Consider the following 20,461-nt stretch of genomic DNA (forward strand, 5'->3'; position numbering starts at 1 on the left):
TGGAAGTGATGATGAGTTGTTTACTAATGTCTGAGTTTACCGCGTGACGTTTCTTAATGAAATTTTTGGCACGCACTTACGGTTGGTGCACTCAATATTTGCAGAATAATCTAGCCGGCTTACCCTACGTATACGTAATCAATGGCACGTGCATTGCTCCGCGTCACGCATACGCAGTGTACGCCTAAATAAAGTTTCACAAGCATAGCTTTTATTGAAATTTTCTGCTGCTTCAGCAACGAAATTTTATAACGTAAACGTGAAAATGCAAAAATTCGTAAAATGTTGAAATGTAAATGAACTCAAAAGTTTATTTATATACTCGAACATTTGGTTCAGCGAAACAAAGAATAAAAGAGAACAAAAACATGCGACCGAGAGAAAAAGCGAGGGAGAGAGTGAGCGAGCGAGCGAGCGAGAGAAAACTCATGAAAATAAGCTGCGGGAAAAGCGCCAAATGCCATACGAAAAAGCATCATGCCAAGTAGCTATGCATTGGCTACGCGCAAGAGAGGAGAGGCCAGCAAGTTAATAGACATTTTCCCATACCTGTCATGTCTTCTGTCTTCTCGAACGAAGAGTGGAACATTATTTGCGAATGCTAATGTATTGCAGCTGTTCGAAGCCAGCACACAGAAGCTACTACAAGAATTATTTCTGTGAAAAAATAAAATATTTTCAAAACAAAAAAGTCTGTGGTCTGTGAATTGTTGAAAATTTTAAAAATTTTCCGCGAAGTGTGACTAATTTTCGGTTGGTCTTGTTTGGGAATTTGGTTGCGCTGAAAAATTTCATTATTAGTTAACTTCGCATAGGGTGTGTGAATATTTGTGAATGTGCACCAGTTTTACAAGTTTCAGTTCTTGCTGATAGTTCGTTTAAGGAAAACGTCAAACTCTGATGAATTTAGCAAATTAAGGGGAAAAACGATTGCCAAAAGCAGCAAAGTTCACAGAAGATTGCATAAAGTGTTTGCAAAATTTACTCTGCAACGATTTTTTAACAGCCAACACACACATATGCTTGTTTAGGTGTGCGTTTTGCGTCTGCGTATGTGTGTGTGCGCACGTAGGGCCAACTGAAAGAAGTGCTGCAATGCGCTGCACTTAGTTTCCGGTGCTGCACTGTACCAGCAAAGGCAACCGCGATAGCAGCTGCAGCAGCAGTAGCAATAGTAGTGGCAGTGGCACATAGCAATTTCGTCGGCGCGTGCCAGAAAATTCAGTAACATAAAAAAAGACACCTCGGTGAATAAACGCCGCAAAGCAAAGCAACGCAACGGAAACCTAACACAAAATCAATAGTCGCAGTAACTACCAAGTGGCAGCAGTGTTGGTGGCAAAATTACGTTCTGAGTTTGTGTTCTAACTGGCTTTTGACTGCAAGGCAGGAAAACTCGCGAAAATTCTGAAGCGCTGCTGTGGTGGTATTAATGAAATTTTTATAAAATTTAAGAAAATGTGCTAAGAAGCGAAAGAAAAGAGCGTTTAAATGAAAAACCAAGTTCACAAAAATGTGATATAATTTAAAATATGGTTTCGGTTGAGAGAAAATTGTGAAAAAGTAAAAAATTAAAATGGTTGAAATTTTCAAGAAACCAAAAATTACAAAATAAATAAAAGAAAAACAGTGCGCGCGGTATAACTTTCGGACTTGAAGGTGTTAAAATATTCAAAACAAAACTTCACTTTTCAACAATACTTTGCTAAAACCGATAAATAATTACTAGATGCTAAACTTAGTACAGTAGAGTCCGGATAGAGTGAACTAAACTTGTTCCCTCTTAAGATTATTGATAGAACGCAAATCAGGAATTGGGAGTTTCTTTAACTAAATCCACTAAATTCAAAAATTCGTATAATTCAAAATTTTTTCCCCCGAAAAATGTTTTATATTTCTTCGTATCTGTTTTGTTTAAAATACTCCTTTCCAGCAGTCGCTGTAGCCGAATGGGTTGGTGCGTGACTACTATTTGTAAGTGTGTAGGTTCGAATCTCCGATCATGAAACACCAAATGGTAAAAGATGCCAAATAAGGGGTATAGTCAAATTTTAATTTTTCTACCACAAAAAATGTAAAAAATGTAAAAAATAAAAAAAAAGTTTAAAATGTTGAATAAAAAAATAAGAGACTCACATGAGAGGTGTTTTTCAAAAAAAAAAAAAAAATCTTGTATTTGAATAACTTGTTTACCAATATTTAAAAAATTACAAAAAAGTTAAAAAAAAATTGTTGAAAAAAATGTTGAAAGGAGAAGTGTAACAATTTTGAAACAATTTGCGCAAAATTAATCATTATTAATAAATTTTGTATTTGAATAACTTTTTTACAAATATTTAAAAAATAAAAAAAAAAGTTAAAAAAAATTGTTGAAAAAAATGTTGAAAAGAAAATTATAACAATTTAGAAACAATTTGCGCAAAATTAATCATCATTAATACATTTTGTATTTGAATAACTTTTTTACTAAATAAAAAAATTATTTTGATGATGGAAATCTTTATTTTGATCTTTTCGCGCTCCATTGCATGTCTGTTTTCTCAGAAGTCTGTCTATGTCACAAGTGTCAATTATGATTGACGCACGACGCTAAAATTATAAATCTTCCGATCTCTCGCTCTCTCTTTTTGCCTCGTTCCTATTTGAGATATGCTCTTCTTGTCCTCATGTGCCAGGCTTCTCTGTCCTGCGTCGGTACACCCTCAAGGTGCTGCCCTCGTATGCCCCTTTGTATCGTATTTGTTTTATGTATAATTCATAGATTTCTTTAAGATTTTTCAAGTTTCGCCTTATTTTGTGGATATTATGGATGATGTTTTTTTATATCTGTTATACTTTTACCCTTCGAAATATGTGTTTTTTGGGCATTCTACAGATTTTCTATAGGACTAAAATCTGGTATCCCGGCCACTTTAAGGCTTTTCTGAAACTCCGTGACTGAATAAGCTTTATGTATAAATATAAATGTGTCATTCGGTAGCATTTTGTAGTCTGATGATGAGTTCCCCTCTTTAATTTTCCGCTATTAACCCTTCCATTTTGGTATCTTTAACGAGCTGTATCTTTACTGCTGATCACGGACCGTATCATAGCTGAGTCAAGATGGTTCCTTCAGACGTTGTACAATACAGTAACTGTTGAATTTTTCATGAGATCTTCTACGTATAAATCTCTGGTATTGTCTTGAAAAATTTGTGTGGATGACTCATCTGGGAGTGAAACGTACCATGCGATTTTAATAAAAAAAAAATATTTTGATTTACTTTTAAGATTCAAAACGTTGCTCCAGTCATTCTGTGTCCGATTCTTATTAGACTTCGCGCATTGTAAGTGCTCAAGTTGCATGGCTTCAGCATTTTGAAAGGACGACAGCATTTCAAATGAAACTCCGCAAGTCTGGTCGCAGCGTTACTTTCGGCTGCTTTACCACATCATCTCTTACAGTTTTTCGAATAATCTGCCTATGTTTTCGACGATTTTCTTAGTTATGTAGGCTTGGTTAGGTTAGGTTATGGTGGTAGTCGGTCTGTGTTACCAACTCACTTAAACCTTACAGGTCCGTTATGACACCATTGTGTAACACGGGAACCTCAGTGTTTATTCATCATGGAACCATTTAGGCGCTCTTATGAAGCGTAGGATAGGTTTTATCACAACACCGGATAGTTCCGTAAGAGAGTCAAACTAGGTTGTTTTCTTATAACCTAACATTACTTATAGCTAAAGCTGGACAATTACAGAGGAAATGTTCTACTGTTTCTTCCTCTTCCTCGTCTCTACAACTTCTGCAGTATTCATGAGAGATGTTCTCTCTTGAGAGGTTGAGCAATTCTCCTGACCTTTTCTTTTGCGACCAAATTAGACTGGTTGTAACACAAGTATATTATTTATCTGTAAAAAAAAAATATATTTTGTGTTTTTGGTGTACATATTCTATTCAGCTTTAAATTGTTCTCCAGCTCTCAGTTGTTTTTAAATATTTGAAACACTGGCCTACTATATTTCACGATGGGAATATTTACGGCAATTTAACTTCGTAAAAATCTCCGCTGGTTTCGCTTTTGTAAGGCCTGCCAACTTTCCGATATTTTTTGGACTAAAATTTTTTTCAATCAAAGCAAATCAAAGCAAATGAAAAAATCAAAGCAAATAAAAAATAGGCATAAAAAAAAAGTAAAATTATAATAAAAGTGATTTTTTATTTTTAATAATTTTTCATTTCCAAAAAACAAAAAAAAAGTAATTTTTTTGCAGTCAAATAAACTGTTCACACAAGCAAAGCAAAATAAATAAAATGTAGGAAAAATTATAAGAAAATAATAAAGCGGTGGAACAGCAAAATGATAGAGAAAGTTTTTTCCTAATATTGGTAGCCCCTTAGCAAGCAATAGCAAACACCCGAGTGTATTTCTGCCATGAAAAAGCTTTATGAGAAGATTAGGAGGAGAATAAAACAATATCTGCCGTTCGGATTCGGCTTGAAACTGTGGGTCCCTCCATTTGTGGAACAACATAAAGACGCACACCACAAATAGGAGGAGGAGCCCGGCCAAACACCTAACAGAAGTGCAAGCGCCAATTATTTATTTATTTTTTTAATGTAATATATTCATTAAAAAAAAATTATGATAAAAAAAAAATTTTTATAAAAAAAATATTTAAAAAAAAAAAAAATTAAAAACTAATAATAATAATTGAAATAAAAAAACCACCTTAAAAAAGTGAAAAAAACTATTGCACAAAATGATATTAAAAATGATTTTTTATTTCTAATAATATTGCGTTTTCAATGAAATTTTTGATTTTGTTTTTATTTTTTCGAAGGCAAAGCAAAACTAAAAAAGTGAAATAAAAAAATATTAAACGCGATTAGCTGCTGATTAAAGATTTGTGTTAAGTCTTAAAACAAATTACAAAAAAAAATTCAGAAAATTGAAAAATAAGAAAAATTAAGAGAAATTTGATATACTTCTTTTAAAATAAAATTTAAAGAGAGAAAAATAAAGTGAAAAAATTGCAAGCCAATTTCATCTGTAATTTTAAAATGCTTACTATTTAATCTGCTATTTATTGCTGAAGCACAAAAAAGTTACTAAGTGTATTAAAAAAATTATAATCCGCGCGAATTATTGCAAAGTAATTAAAAAAAAAAATAAAAAAGAGAAAAAGTGGGGAATTTAAATTTCCAACGCTTACGTTCATTAATTGATCTTACTTTTGTCGTGCGGCTTAATTAACTAACGCGGATTGACGCGTGTCAAGTCGAGTGCAACGCTTTTCTCCCCCTCGCGCGCTCGAGTTGGTAAAAAAAAAACAAAAAAAAAATAAAAAATACAAAATAAAGAAGTATTTTTACGCCGCCTGTTTAAAATAAATAGCAGCGACAGCAAAACTCGTAAAAAACAACAACAAAAAAGGCGTAAATCCGTCGATTCAGACAGTTTACAGTTTTCAGTTTCCCGCCGCCGCCACCGACAGTGTGGCAGTCAACAAATCGTAGCGGTGAGTATTACCCGTCGATGTCACATAATTTCATACATACATAGATGGATACACACACACAAGTACATAATATTATATATTTAGCATATTATTTAGTGCCAAGCGCTTTGCATTACCGTTGCCTGTTGATTAGTTTAGAAATGGTATGCCATAAATTAAAATATACTGAGGAATGGTGTGTCATAAATTTTGTTCCCTCCGAAAAATGCGCGGCACTGCTGACGCCCAGCTTAATATGAGTTATCCAGTCCAATATCTTATTTGCTTGAATTAGCCTTAACACTTTCCCTGTCCGCTGAGCCACATATGGCTCAGGAAAAGTGCGCCTGATAAGCACTGATACGTTCCACATGTGTTTCATGAACGTGCAGAAGCAAAAATGTCCCTCTACGCTCATGGACCATATGTGTTTCAGGTTGAAATACCCTACATTACTAAAGCTATCCTATGACTACAAAAACACAAATTATTCAAAAAACCCTGTTGGACTTGTCGGTCAATTTTGCATTTTTGTATTGGGACAGGGAACGTGTTAAGTAATATTTGTCACTTCGTATTACGTTAAATATATATTTTAGGCAAGAACGCGCGCAAATGAGGGAAAATGCAAAATGTCCGATAAAACAATTCGCCTGCCCGAAATAAAACGTCAAATAACTGGAAGCTGTTAAATTTATTTTTACGCACTTGAAAGTGAATTTTAATTTCTGTGTACTTAAAAATTTAAAATGTGAAACTGATAGTGAACGGAATAATCTTCAAATAAGGATGGTCACTGAAGAAATTAAAAAAAAAACATTTTTTTTTTGGTTAAAATATGCCCTAATACAAGGGTTCCCTTTCTTTCAACCCGATTGCCTTTGCAAAGCGACGTGTGATGCGCAATAATGCGATATTTTTAACAAAAAGTTTGATCTTTTTTAGTATAAACTTATATCTAAACCTACACATATGACTTCTTATTTAAAACTTTACTTGTTCTTTTTTCCAGTGAGTTGAAAAATTCATTTCGCCCAAAAGATGGAATTACATAGATTAGGTTAGGTTATGGTGGTAGTCGGTCTGCGCGGCCAACTCACTTAGACCTTACAGTTCCGTTGTGATACCACTGTGTTGCACGGGAACCTCATTTACTTTCCTTCGTGGAACCATTTTGTGGCTTTTATGAAACGTAGAATTGATGTCAACCCCACGTCAGACAGACCTCTGTAAGAGAATTGAAAAAGTATTTACCTAGACAACCTGCTCTGATTTTAGCTAGGGCTGGACAATTGCAAAGGAAGTGCTTAACTGTTGCTTTCTCTTCCTCAACTGCAATATTCATGGTAGAAAACTCCTAGTCTCGAGGAATGCCTGCCAAATAGTCAATGACCGGTTGTACAAGCCACGACCTTCGAAATATCATCTCTTGAGAGACTAAGCAATTCCTTTGTCCTTTTCTTGTTTATTTGCGACCATAGTAGCCTAGCTGTTGCACATGTGGCTTCATCTCTCCATGACCTATTGACCTGTTGGATAATGTTGTTTTTGATTATTAGTTTATTCGTGGTCAAAGGTACTCCAATGGTACTTTTATCAATGAGCAGTTGAAGAGCAATACCTGTCCTGGCTAGCTCATCAGCTTTACAGTTTCCCTCAATATCTCTATGACCCGGAACCCAAATAAGGCTGACCTTGAATACGTCACTAATATCATTTAGGACCACCCGGCATTCTTGTGCAACCTTCGATCTTAGTGTAGCCGCATTCATTGATTTAAAGGCCGCCTGGCTACCCGAGAATATATTTATAGTCGTTTTTGTTACGTCATGCGTATTTAGATATGTAGCCACTTCTTTTATGGCTAGAACCTCTGCCTGATAGACGCTGCAGTAGTTTGGTAGTCGGACGGATAATTCCAGTCCTAATTCCTTCGAAAACACTCCATAGCCAACCTTATCGTTTAGCTTGGAACCATCTTCTCCATGGCCTTGGTGTCTGCCACTCCCTTCTTGACGATATACTCGTCTTGAAGAGACTGTCGAAGGTGAGTCTAGGAATAGAGTAGTCTATTTCTTGTCTGGATGGAACTAACTCGTAGAAATTTTCGTGCAATGATTTATTATGATTTTTGACGTGGATTATCGAGACAAAATTGCATTGATCAACTTTACACATGGGCTGAAAAGTCCCGGGCCTAACACATAGATGGCACTAGTTTTATTGCATTTATCTCTTTTTCAGTTATTACTAGCCTTAAAAAGACAGCTGTTAAAATTTCATGACATTCTATTCATTAGTTCGTGAGTTGTTGTGCTAAGAGTGACGCTACTTTTGTTATTTTCAAAACAATAAATGAGAAAAGAATTTCGTATTTTAATTTCTCGCTGCTTTTTCATGGGGGAGAACACTGCAGCGAGGCAATAGCTTCAAAAGAGTTATGGGGACTGCGCTGTATCAAAAACAACCATAAATCTATGGTTAGCTGACTTCAAACGTGGCCGTAGAGACACCGATGATGCACAATGCAGTCGACGCCTCATTTAGGCGGTAACACCAGAAAACATCGAAAAAAATACGCAAAATCGTTTTGAAAGATCGAAAAGTGAAGTTGCGTGAGTTAGCTGATATCCGAAAGATGTCAAAAGAATGGGTTGACTTTATGTTGCATGAGCATTTGACTATGAGAAAGCGCTGCTCAAAGTGGGTGCTGTGTTTGCTCACTGGTGACCAAAAGTACAAAAGTGTTGATGATTCTGTGCAGTGTTCGGCCACGTGCAAATGCAATAAATCGGAAGTTTTGCGTCGATATGCGAAAATGGTTCAAATATGGATACATCACTTCACTCCGGAATCGAATCCATTTATCTGTTATCTGAGTGGACAGCCAGTGGTGAACCTCGTCCAAAGCGCCCGAAAGCACAACAATCCACTGGAAAGGTTATGGCCTCGGTATTTTGAGGTGTGCGTGGTATTATATATTTATCGACTATCTTGAAAAGGGAAATACCATCAACAGGGAATATGATATAGCGTTACTGGAACGTTTAAACGTCCGTGTCACAAGTCAATCAAATCAATGTCAAAACTACATGAATTGAACTTCGAATTGCTCCCATATCCACTGTATTCGCCAGATTTGTCTGCTAGCGACTACTGGCTGTTCGCAGACCTAAAAGAATTGGCCGCCGGCAAGAAATTTCGCTCGCATGAAGAGGTTGTCGAAACTCTCTGCTATGAACTGAGGCAAAAGATAAATCGTTCTACAAAAGTGGTATTGAAATGTTAGAGCTGCTCTGGAATTGTGTTGTTCTTGATGGAAATTACCTTGATGAGTAAAGCTAATTTTGAAAAAAAAATAAAAACCGTGCTTTTTTTGTTAGGCCCGGTACCTTTCAGCCCATTTAGTGTTAGTCGAAGAATCCCGCACAGCGCCATCACACTTTCTCTAAATGAGTTCGAAAAGAGTATTCAGTTTTCTCGGCATAAAATCACAACAACGCGATTACGCTGCTTCGGACTTAAACGGTTAAATCCATTTGTGGTCCACTTGAGCAGCATTTTCCATAGTCAACACACCCTTGCATACCAAGGAAGTATCCTGGTAGAAATAAATAGTGGCCATCTCCTTGCGTTTACTTACAAAACCTTTTCTTCCACGTAAGAAGCCTCTCAATTTCACTGTTTCTTAGCCTCTGCAGGTTTCGTATACAACCAAGTTTCGTACACAGGTAGGAGCGTGAGCAATTTGTGATTCACAACTTCCGACCAATTTCGGCGCAATACAGTCTCGGCACTACCACAAGGAGATCTATCGATGCAAGAATCCAATTTACGTGGGCGGAAGTTATGAAAAACGTTGAAACAATTAATTCCAGAATCTTTATTGTATAACCCGTACGTTGGTATTGTAAGCGTAACAAAATGGAACGCGTTCATTATCATTGGCTTTAAATGGCTTGAATTGTTACCATTGACGTCAATCTTTGTGGAATTTTACAGCCAAAAGCAGGCGTCATAGGAATCTATGAAATAGGGGCAACTTAGTGTGCATTATTTCAAAGTTGTAAATTTCCAAACAGAAGTTTTGTGAGCACAACACAACTTTTATTGAATAAAGGGAAAATAAAATTGATGAAAAAGATTTTTCTAGTAGCTGTCAATTCTACCTGAAAAGGCTTCTCATAAATTTCGTTTACCATTCGGAGGCGGCGCAAAAATGTAGGTGCCTCAGTAGGCGAACAAAGGATATATGCGCCAATTACCCATGTATGTGTGTATAAATGCATATATATGAGTATTTATGTGTGTGCGCACTACGGTTGTATGCCTGTGTTTGTATTTGTACTCTTATTTGCGTGATTGTTATCAAAGTTGCATAGCAGCGATTGTGCAACCTTGAAGATGAAACATAAATTGATTTTTATTTTTTTTTGTTTTTTACGAATACATGCACACATAAGTATTGTAGATGAGCAAACACGATAAAATTGTATGAAATGTGCAAATATGTATGTATGTGTAAAACTTTTCTGTAAACCAAATACGTTTACCTTTAGTGCCCTCCAAAGCCAATCCCTGGCAATAAATTTTTTTATATAAAATATAAATATTTCGTTCTCCTTAATGTATTTAATACTAATACTAATAAAAATTTCGTTATCCTTAATGTATTTAATACTAATACTAATAAAAATATGCCTATTCCATATGTATGTACGCACGTGTCAGTGTTGTTATTTGACGCTAAGCGCCATTGACTTGAATCGAATAAATGAATGAGGAATAAGTAAAAAGCGTAAAGAAATTACGTTTCTCAAAGTCCATATAAAGCAGTTCCTCAAGCTGCCAGATTATAGAGAAATGTGTAGGCAGCGTAGGGGGGATGATTTTTATTAACTTGTTGCCTACCACCACGCAAGCGCTAGCCATGCAGTAAAGGCAACTGACGCCGAACTACTTCATTTTATGTTGATACCAGTTACCAGTCTGCGTGCGATGCTAAACAAATAAATTCAGTCTGCATGGATATTTAAAGAAATAAATTCTTCTCACTTTTTATGGCATGAGATTAGGCGCTTTAAAAAAACTGCTTTGAATTCATGTTAAGCTAGTTTTATATATTTTTATTTATTTATTTTTTGAAGTGAAACTTCTTAAGCGTCGATGGACGAGCGAAAATGGAGAGTAAAATTTCAAGGCCATGCAACGTTTTGGGCATTTTCGTTCCGCGAGAGGGAAAAAAGATATAACGTAGAGGAAAAGGAGAGAGAGAGCTATACCTTATATATGTCTTAGATACACCTTAAGCTATTTTTCCCGAGTTTTTCCTTGTGTTTGCTAATTTCTAGTGAGAAATAACACTACCTACTTTTTGGCGCCTGTTTGATGGTGCAAACTTGTAGGAAATATATTTTTGGTGCCTACTGTCTTGGGCGTTTTTTAGTCCCAATTTTTTTGGCGTTTTTTTTTTTGGTGCCTATTTTTTGGCGCTTATTTTCGTTTCCTGGCTAGTGCTTGTGCGTACTATAAAGTGCTATCCATTCCGGCGTCGGATTTATTGGTATTGCCTTGCGGTAATTTGTGCCGTTTGTGCGGTCCTGGAATCTCTGCGTTTATGCGGGTGATAAACGCTCGGAGTAGTGCGCGTTGTTACCACGGTTTGTGTCCGGCATTTATCTACACCGGTCGACCCTTCTCCGTTTTTTGTAAATTTTGTCTATTTGTATTCTCTGCACATGTTGTGAATTTATTTAGATATATATTCTTTCTCTATGTAATTCTCTCTCGCGTCTCTCCCTCTTTCTTTGTCTGCCTTGAAAGTTTCACTTCCGTTATGTGTACTACGCTACACGCACTTGTTTTTTATTTAATAAATCTAGAAACTCATGATTTCTTACAGACTACGGCAAAAATACTTAACGTTAATAGTTGACACGTATCTAAATAATTTCTTCTCCTGCAATCGCATATTTAAGATTTTGCGGCGCTTTATCGTTAATTACAGCTCTATATCCTTACTAAGTTTTGTGAAGACTTCTTATACTTACTTCTTACTTACTAACTTTGTCTGTCCACGATATTTTCATCATTCGACCATAGCACTACATCTCAAACTTCCTAATTTATTCACACTCGTAACCTTTAGTGCCCATGCCTCCGCACCGTACAACAAAATAGACCAAACGTAACATTTACGGTACCGAAGACGTAATTTTATATTCAAGCTTTTATTGGAAAGAACTTTCCTGTGATTGAAGAAAACTTCCCTCGCTGCTTCAATCCGACAGCAAATTTCTCTGCCATTTGTACATGTTTCGCTAAGCCAACATCCTAGGTACTTAAATTGGGATACTCTTTGGATCGGATTGTCATATACATAAATGTTTGAATTGGTGATTTGTTGAGAGTTTTTTGAAACAACCATGAATTTGGTTTTTCGGGTGTTAATACTTAGGCCGTGCTGCAGACTTTTTCCGCTGACTTCTTTAAGGGGACAGATACCTGTAAAATTTCGAAAAAAAAATGTCTTTCATAAAATGTTAACATAATCCTTTAAGAATATGTCAAAAAAAATTTTAGGACGTAAATTTGAGTATTTCTTATATTATAGATTGTCAACCGTGACGACTCTATTCTTAGCGTTCAAGCGCTGGGAGAGGTATAGTTACGTTGTATTCAAACTTTAGACGGGTTTTTCTCGAAACTATATTTTTCGAATTGGCGTACACGATAACTCGAAAAGTTATTGACCGATCTCTCTAAAATTTTGCGCACATCTTTTTTATGATATCACTTTCTATGTGAATTTACAAGTTTTCGAAAATTTTTTCGAAAAAGTAATTTTTTCGAAGCAAAAATAATAGGAAAATTTGTCCCAAAATTAATTTTTTTTTTGAAGCATTTTATTTCGCGAAAATGTTTGGTTTTTTGTATTCAGGTAACTGACGCCGATGCTACAATGCCCGCCGATTGAGAAGTCCCGCTGCGATCTTCCTGGAAGAATTGAGTGTACATCCGCCATTTTAAATGGTAAAAATAAAAAAAAAATATTTTATATTATTTTAATGTATAAAAAAACTGTGAGCCAATTTTGAAAAAAATATATTGACGTCTTCATTTTAAATAATTTTAATGAAAATCAGGAAAAAAATATGGCCGTTTACAGGTATCTGTCCTGCAGGTCATTAATTGTATCAGCCAATATTGTGGTTTCATCGGCAAATCGTATGTTATTTATTATTTCGCCGTTGATTTTTATTCCTAAGTTAACTGATGCCAACGTTTCTTCAAATATATATTCAGAGTATAAATTGAAGAGCATTGGTGATAAAAACATCCTTTCCAGGTGTGGTTGGCGGATTTGAATAAAACGAAAGCGTTATAAGCTGAAATTTCGATTATGTTACTAAACACTACTTGAGGCCACCGTTTTGTCATTCGTTTGCAAGTGTAACCGCTTACAGCTTTGTCCAATGTGTCTACACCACCTTTACATTTATTGTAGTCCAGTATTATTTCTGGCTTTTTATCCCGACGATTACTAATTTTTGAATCATGGTGTAGAGTGCTAAGTAGAATCACAGCTCTATTTTTCTTAGGTATGTACGAAACAAGAGTTGTTTGTTCGATAAAAGCGAAGATTGATGAATTTAGTGGTCTTCTTTTTATGTTCACTAAGTCTGGTGGTAGTTCGGGCTTGTTTTTGCGTATTGTTCCTACTATCGTAATACGTTTCTCCAATAATTTTTGTACCAATTGATAAGACGTGAAAAAATTGTCGGTTGTGAGGTTATGTTCTTTTAGCCCTTCAATCAAATCAAGAACAACACGCATGCCTTGATTTTTTTCGGGGGTTCTTCCGATTGCCTTGCCAGTGTAAGGTTGGATGTTCCAAACATAGCTCGTTGTTGAATAAAGTAGTACCAAAATTTTGATTCCATACTTTGCAGGCTTTGCTGGCATGTACTGGCGGAATGGACATCTTCCTCTGAAAGCTACTAATTGTTCATCGATGGTCACGTTTTCCGTTGGATTGTTAAGCTTAGGTAATATCTCAACCCATTGATTCCACAAATCACGTATAGGAGCAAATTTATCCAACGATCTTCGTTCACTTCGAGTTTCCCTGTTGTCGAACCTAATCACTCTCGACATTTTTTTGAAAGTCGTCAAAGGCATAGTTGCAGCGAATATTGGTCTTGCGGTTTCAGGGTTCCAAAGACTTTCACAGCTTTCGTTATTTGATCGAAAAACGCCAGCTAATATTAGCAATCCAATAAATGCAAATAGTTCGATGTTTTCAAAATCCAGCGATTCTTCACCGTATATTCGTTTTCCCTCAATGTTTGTGTAGGTCAATATCGTACGTAGGTCAATATCGTACAAAGGAGGTGGAAAAAATAGTTCAAGGCTAGAAATTTCTTTTTCGGTAATTCTTGAGCACGAGTAACGCGTTAGTCCAGGAATCAAGCTGATAATATTTTCTCTTGAAGCTCTTCCGGCACTTGTTACAAGAAGGGTTTTTGAAAAGTTTATTTGACCATTTTTTGACGACATCATTTCAGAAGGCACAAGAGAATTTTCGTCATCACTAAAATCACAGTCGGAAGAATCTGGAACCTCAACATGATCTTCGAATTCAGAACATGATTCCTCATCATCCGAAAACGCGGCCAAAGAGAATTCACTTTCACTATCACTCATCGTTACGAAGTAAATAGTCGAATAACCAAACAAAGCACGTGCTTTTAAATTTATGTTTACTGTGAACTCAATAAAAGCAGATTAAATAATATAATGCAACCGCTGAGCCGAAAATTTGCAATTAGCAAATAAATTTAATTCAAATAACGTCTGATTTATACATTGGGTCAAATTTGACCAGAGGGTCGTAGATGTATAAAAATTTCTACGCGACAGAGCCTAAATAATTTTTTTTTTTAATTTTACGCTTATTGTATAAAATATAATAAATTAGAAAAAGTCACGAAATATCAAGTCCTGAAAAAATTTCGTTCTTGAAAAAACTTAATTTTTTTCCTGAAATGGGTCAAAAATGACCCGAAGACCGTAGGAAGGTTAAAAAGGCCATAAATTTAGTTTGGAGAATTACTTGTATTCAATTCAAAGTAAAAAATGTGTGAAAATAATACAAAATTAAGAATCAATTTACTTTTTCTCGATATGACCACCTTTTGCCTTGACTATGATCTTGAGACGGCCAAAAACGAGTCGGAAGCTGCCCGAATGTGACTTGCAGGTATCTTGGCCCACTCGCGGACAACAGCTTCAAAGCAATATTCAGACTCTAGCCCTGTTTTCACAGGATAAACTGTGTACAGGGCACTGGGTGTTTACGCAGCGAGTGCGGCACTGAAGCACACAATCTCTTGCCGCACTTGTAACTTTCCAAGTAGGGAGCATGCGGGTCAAACCTTATTTTGGCAACTTAAAACTTAATATTATCACTGAATTTGATTAATTGTCTTAGCTGAAAAGGTTAAATTCTTGTTTAAAAGTCATTGCACTAAAATAATGTCATGTCTTTCGACAGGGCTTCTGTAATTCATATTATAGTTGGTCATATAGTAGGTGAGCATAAAGAGAAGCGCCTGACACTGAACTCATCGATTAGGTGCTCTTCGATTGCCGTTTTACAATGTGTTTATGGATCCTTTCAAATCACTGCGAAAACAGGCTTTGAAAGTATTTTATGCCTACTCAAACCAGAAGAGTAATGAGTAACCGAATAAAAGGCAAAAATCTCGGGCATGAAACACCAAAGGAAATAAGAAGGCGGCATAAAACTGTAGGTCCCTCCATTCGTGGAAAAACATCAAGGACAAAACACCACAAATAAGAAAAGGAGTTATGTCAAAAATCCAACAAAGAATGTAGCGCCAATTGTGTAGAAGCTTTTTGATGGTAGTAACGTAGTCGATGGGGGTTTGTTATTGACTGCCGAGGGGCGAACGCTATTAAAAAATTGTCCCTATCACTTGATGCTTCATATCCAAAGTGAGTATTGAATCCGGTTGCAATGGAATGGTAGTCAAACACAAACAAACTCGAATATGGCGGCTGGCAGGTGTAAAAAGAATCGCCCAAAATATGTGCATGGTTTGCTTTAATACGAACCACTGGTCGCTAGAAGGACAAAGAAATCATTTTGATAAAAATTAGACTCGATAAAAAGCAGGTGAATACAAATCGATGACGATCACTTTCTGGAGCATTAACTCTAAGAACTTACGTTTTGTGGTCTAAAACCTAATAAAAACAGACAGGATAAGCAAAAATTAGAGATCTCGTATAAACTGTTGAAATAGTATAAGGCGACAGCATTGGTTAAGTGCGACCGCCTACGATCCATTTGTGTTGCCTCCACTCGTACTCGTATCCTTCAATCAACCAACCAACCAGTATTAAGTCGAAATGGTCTAGTTCTGCTTAAACCTTTAGACAGTCAGTTTAACTGCAAGGTTATAGAACTGTTATATAAGTATGTATGTGTATGCGTATATAGTTTTCCAATTCATTCACAGTCTATTAAACCTCAGCGCGGTGCATGCTCGTATGTACCGTTAACCAAAAGGAATTCCATGTTGAGGCCGTTGTGAGCAAACAAATCATTTTCATTCTTGGCAATGCTGTTTATCCTTATTGTAGTTATTGGCATTTCTTATTAGATTTTCTGGTTGCTTTTGTTGTTGTCGTGCTGTGCTATGTATGTATATGCATTTCGTCCTTTTGTCCATATTGTCTTTGTATTGGCTGTTGTGTGGATTTTGTGAACTCTTCCTTCAATCAAACGCAGGATTTAGCCATTTGATAGGAGATGACATCAGCAAAACGCCCACATATTTGGGTTAAGGAATTTTTCTGCTGCGAAGTAGTGAGATAGGAACTCTGAAAATAAGTAAATATGCACAAAAAAGAATACTTAAAATGTTTGGAGCGGTTCCGGTGGCGTCATCATTTGTACTATGCCTGTGAATGTTTAAATATTTAGACAAGACTTGAAGGCGTTAGTGCATTGAAATAAGATTCCACGTCACATCGGCCATACTAAGATAACAATTCGATAAAAATATAAAGTAAAAGCGTATCATAGCAGGACGTATGCGTCCCCAGGACTTATAAGTCCCATGCTTCCTCCTAAACTCCAAGACAATACTCGGGCACCAGTGGTTGTGAAAATGGTCAGAAACTATAGATCGGCATGTCGAGGTTATCTCACTCACACTCAGAAAACATACTGTTTGGACCAAGAATGATAGAAAGAAGATTGCGCCCATCAAGCGTGCGTGACGTCACGTTTGCCGAGTTGTTTAGTGTTGCCAACCATTTGCTCTTCGCAATAAATTTAGTGCTTTTTTATACCCAAAATGCGAAAAATTTTAAGTTTCGTGTTTGTTTCTTTTTTTAATTCAAAGTTACCGAAACTGTAAGTTAAAAAAGAAAACTATATTATTTAACAAAAGAAGGTTAAATAAGGTCACTCTGAGAAGATTTTAGTGCTAATGAAAATTTGTTGACTCTTATAAAATTTGATAATTTGAAAGTGCAAATTTAATTGTTGGTTCCATTTAAGGTTATGCAAGAATATTAAATCTTCTTCTCTCAACTCTTCTTAAGATTGATAACCTTTTTACACATTTTAAAAAGCGTTTTAACTTACTGAATGCGAATTAAAACCATAGAGGTGTAATCGTTGTTTCCGGTTATCAATTCTAAGTGGAACATAGGGCATTAAGAGGTTTATTCATAGTAAAAATAAGCAAAAAATACCAGAAAATATTAAAGAAACTATAATGACATTTTTACAAAAAGAGCTACAAAAAGATTTTGTAACATAACATTAAATATAGCAAAAAAGTCGTTCTCTTAACAAAAAACTCATAAATTAAGTTGTACATATCCATAACACATTTATTAAAAAAAAAACTCACATTTTAAAGACAATTTGTCACGCATACAAAGTTTTTTAATTAATTCAATCAAAATTTAGTGTTTTATTTTCTTTAAATGGACATTTTAGTGCGTTTTTATATCCAAAGCTAGGCAACACTGAAGTAGCGAGAGAGAGATTTGACTGCTGAAAGCAGTAGAACACCAACAACAACTGCAAGCGCGGGCAATGCTACCAGCTGTTAAAAAAAGTAAAGCTAAATAAAACTTTTAATTAGAGCAGGCTAGAAAAATGTCATGAAGAAAGAACTAAAACTCCGAGACTAAATAACAAAACAAAAATGCAAAATCAAGTTACGAAAATGGTAATCTGGCCATACTGGTGCTAAAACCACGTAACTCATTGTCAAATTCGGTGAGCGCAAAGTAACGGCACTAAGTAACTAGGCGCCATCTCATTATTCTTTCCATCATGTGTTTGAACGGGATTGGCCCAAAGGGGGAGAGGTGGGCAGATAGATGGCTAGTTTTGAGCGGGCATGTAAATAGATGGTTAGTACCGTATAAGAATAACGTTCTTGCAGAATCGGTATTCACATCACTGGGTGCATTCAAGAATTAAATTTCTTCAAAATACCTTCGATACGCGGATTGTACAATAGATGGAGAGTTCAGACGACATTTAAAATTATCAAAACATTAGGACCTACCTACTACCTCAAACAAACGTCAACATTGATAAATATGAAATGACGGGACATCTGGAGACTCACCACAGGCATAAGTGGCTTTTGGTCTGTCGGGGAACAAGCAGCCAAAATGGGCATCTCTCACAACACCCACTGTCACAGGAAACTATTTTCCATTTCCTTTGTGAACGGTTTGCCTTATGGAAGGAGATAATGTCAACCCTGGGCAAGCCACTGTTCAAGAGTATAGAACAACTATCTGGCTTAGACGTCAACAACCTAATAAGGCTCTACATATAGCCGGACAGACTGGGTATAGTCTTGCCGTAAATAACTGTTAAATAAGTTGGTAGCGAGGATGTGACAACAAAATGGTGCAGAAGCGTTAATTGGATTCTGAATGAATCACCACTTTAACCATCCAACCAACCGTAGAAGAATTTTTCTCATATTGTTGTGTCGTTGGGGCCGCTATTGGAAAAATACAATAGAAGTTCAACCAGCTACTATGCCCAGAACGCAGACATACCATCGTTACGCGTTTGCGCCAAATACTGCCAGCCATGTTGCGGCTCTGTAGACTAGGTTAGATTAGGTGGTTTCCACTCTCAATAAAGGTTGAAGGTTTTTAGGGGCCCACTTAGACTGGAGACCAATTGTGTTACCACTACCCAATAAATAAATAATGCACAATGTGATGAAACTACTTCGTTTATGCAATAAACGATGAAATATTGTTGATGGCTCTGAATTCTATGTAGATCTGCCAGACTTGCAAGGAAATAAGAGTTTTGAGAGCGATGTCGCGCTATTAAGAACGGGACGATGGCTGAGGAAGTATTCAATGCTCTCTAACTCATCCTCGTTCGTGCAGCTGCTTGAGAAGAAATTAGAGGGAAACTCTATACATTTCCCATGTGTTCCCATTAGGCGGTGCCCGGTGAGGATACCAAATACTGTTGAATGGTCAGTCTAGATTGATGAGTGGCCTAATTATGTGTTCATACTTTCTAGGTCAGATTTGTCTGGTTACGTCAGTGCTAGTCCAGAGCTTTCTTGATGATAAAGGGATGTTCACATACCCGGCAGCTCAGTTCCTCTCCTACCCAGCTCATCCGCGAAGTGCGCTCTAGCATGACTCTGTGCCTCAGCTACGATTACAATAATATGCATTCAGAGGTAGCGCAATCTGTTGAAGGCAACCTCCGGGGCTTATTTAAGGTTGAGGTCCCACAGAGATCTCTTGAATCACCAACTGATTTGTAGGCATCTATATATTTCGAGGCGACCGCCGTAGCCGAATGTGATGGTGCGTGACTACCATTCGGAATTCAGAGAGAACGTAGGTTTGAATCTCGGCGAAACATCAAAATGAAGATCAACATTTTTCTAATAGCTGTCGGGCCTCGGCGGGCAATGGCACACCTCCGAGTGTATTTCTGCCATGAAAAAGCTCCTCATAAAAATATCTGCCGTTCGGAGTCGGCTTTAAACTGTAGGTCCCTCCATTTGTGCAACAACAACAAGACGCGTGCCACATATAGGAAGAGGAGCTCGGCTAAACACCCCAAAAGGGTATACTCGCCAATTATATACATACATCTATATATATAAAAATTAAGCCGAAAAAAAGTGTGCGTTTGTCCGGAGTAATCTCAGCAACGCGTGTAAGGAACACAATGAAAGATTCACACATTGTTGGTGTTGCTTTGGCAAAGGTTTCTGTGAAATTTGGTTGAAATCCGATAACGTGTGTGTGTGCGGTGCGCCAGTTAAGTGAGTGTGTTTTTGCTATTTGCCGCACGTTTTTTTTGTACCGCACATAGCATTCATTAGAATTGAATACATTTTGATCGTGTGTGTCTGGGCCGATTATTATGAAATTTGGTATATATACATATTTTTCCACGGAGAAGGTTAGTATAATATGCTTATTGATTCTACTCGCCACCAGGTGGCGCTGCCGAAGGCCAAAACGAGGACCCGGGTAACCCTAGGATGTGGTTTTACATTGTGGGTATCAAATCAAAGCTACTGATGAGTGCTTTAATACAGAGTATTTTTTAGATCTCTGAGTGACCAGGGTCTCGTAATATAGTCGAAAAGGTGGACCAAGGTACCCTTGGATGTGTTTGTACAATATGGGTATAAGATGGAAGCTGTTGATGAAAGCTTTTAAGTGAAGTAATTTTTACTGCCCGTTTCCGGGATAAAGAAAGGAGATGGAGCTGGAGATGAAAGAGGAAAAGGAATAGCTACAGGAAGGGGAAGAGATAGAGGAAGACTACTTATTATTAAAAATTAAAAAAAAAAACTTCAACATGGCCTGTGATCCAAGCGGTGTACCGTTTCATCTATAGATCGACGTTAGTCCAGTG

At 36.6% G+C, this 20,461-nt stretch overlaps 1 protein-coding gene across 1 annotated transcript in view; it reads left to right on the forward strand.

The window, feature by feature from the left end:
• The first annotated feature begins 618 nt into the window (after positions 1-618).
• The window catches only part of LOC129253359 (uncharacterized), a 39,090-nt gene continuing 19,247 nt past the window's right edge, over positions 619-20,461 (forward strand). Inside the window, exons 1-2 of the mRNA XM_054891709.1 lie at positions 619-698; positions 4,825-5,502. The gene's annotated coding sequence lies outside the window, so the exon portion shown is untranslated. The remainder of the gene's footprint in view (positions 699-4,824; positions 5,503-20,461) is intronic.

Source organism: Anastrepha obliqua, chromosome 1, assembly GCF_027943255.1.
Source record: "Anastrepha obliqua isolate idAnaObli1 chromosome 1, idAnaObli1_1.0, whole genome shotgun sequence".
Taxonomy (NCBI): domain Eukaryota; kingdom Metazoa; phylum Arthropoda; class Insecta; order Diptera; family Tephritidae; genus Anastrepha; species Anastrepha obliqua.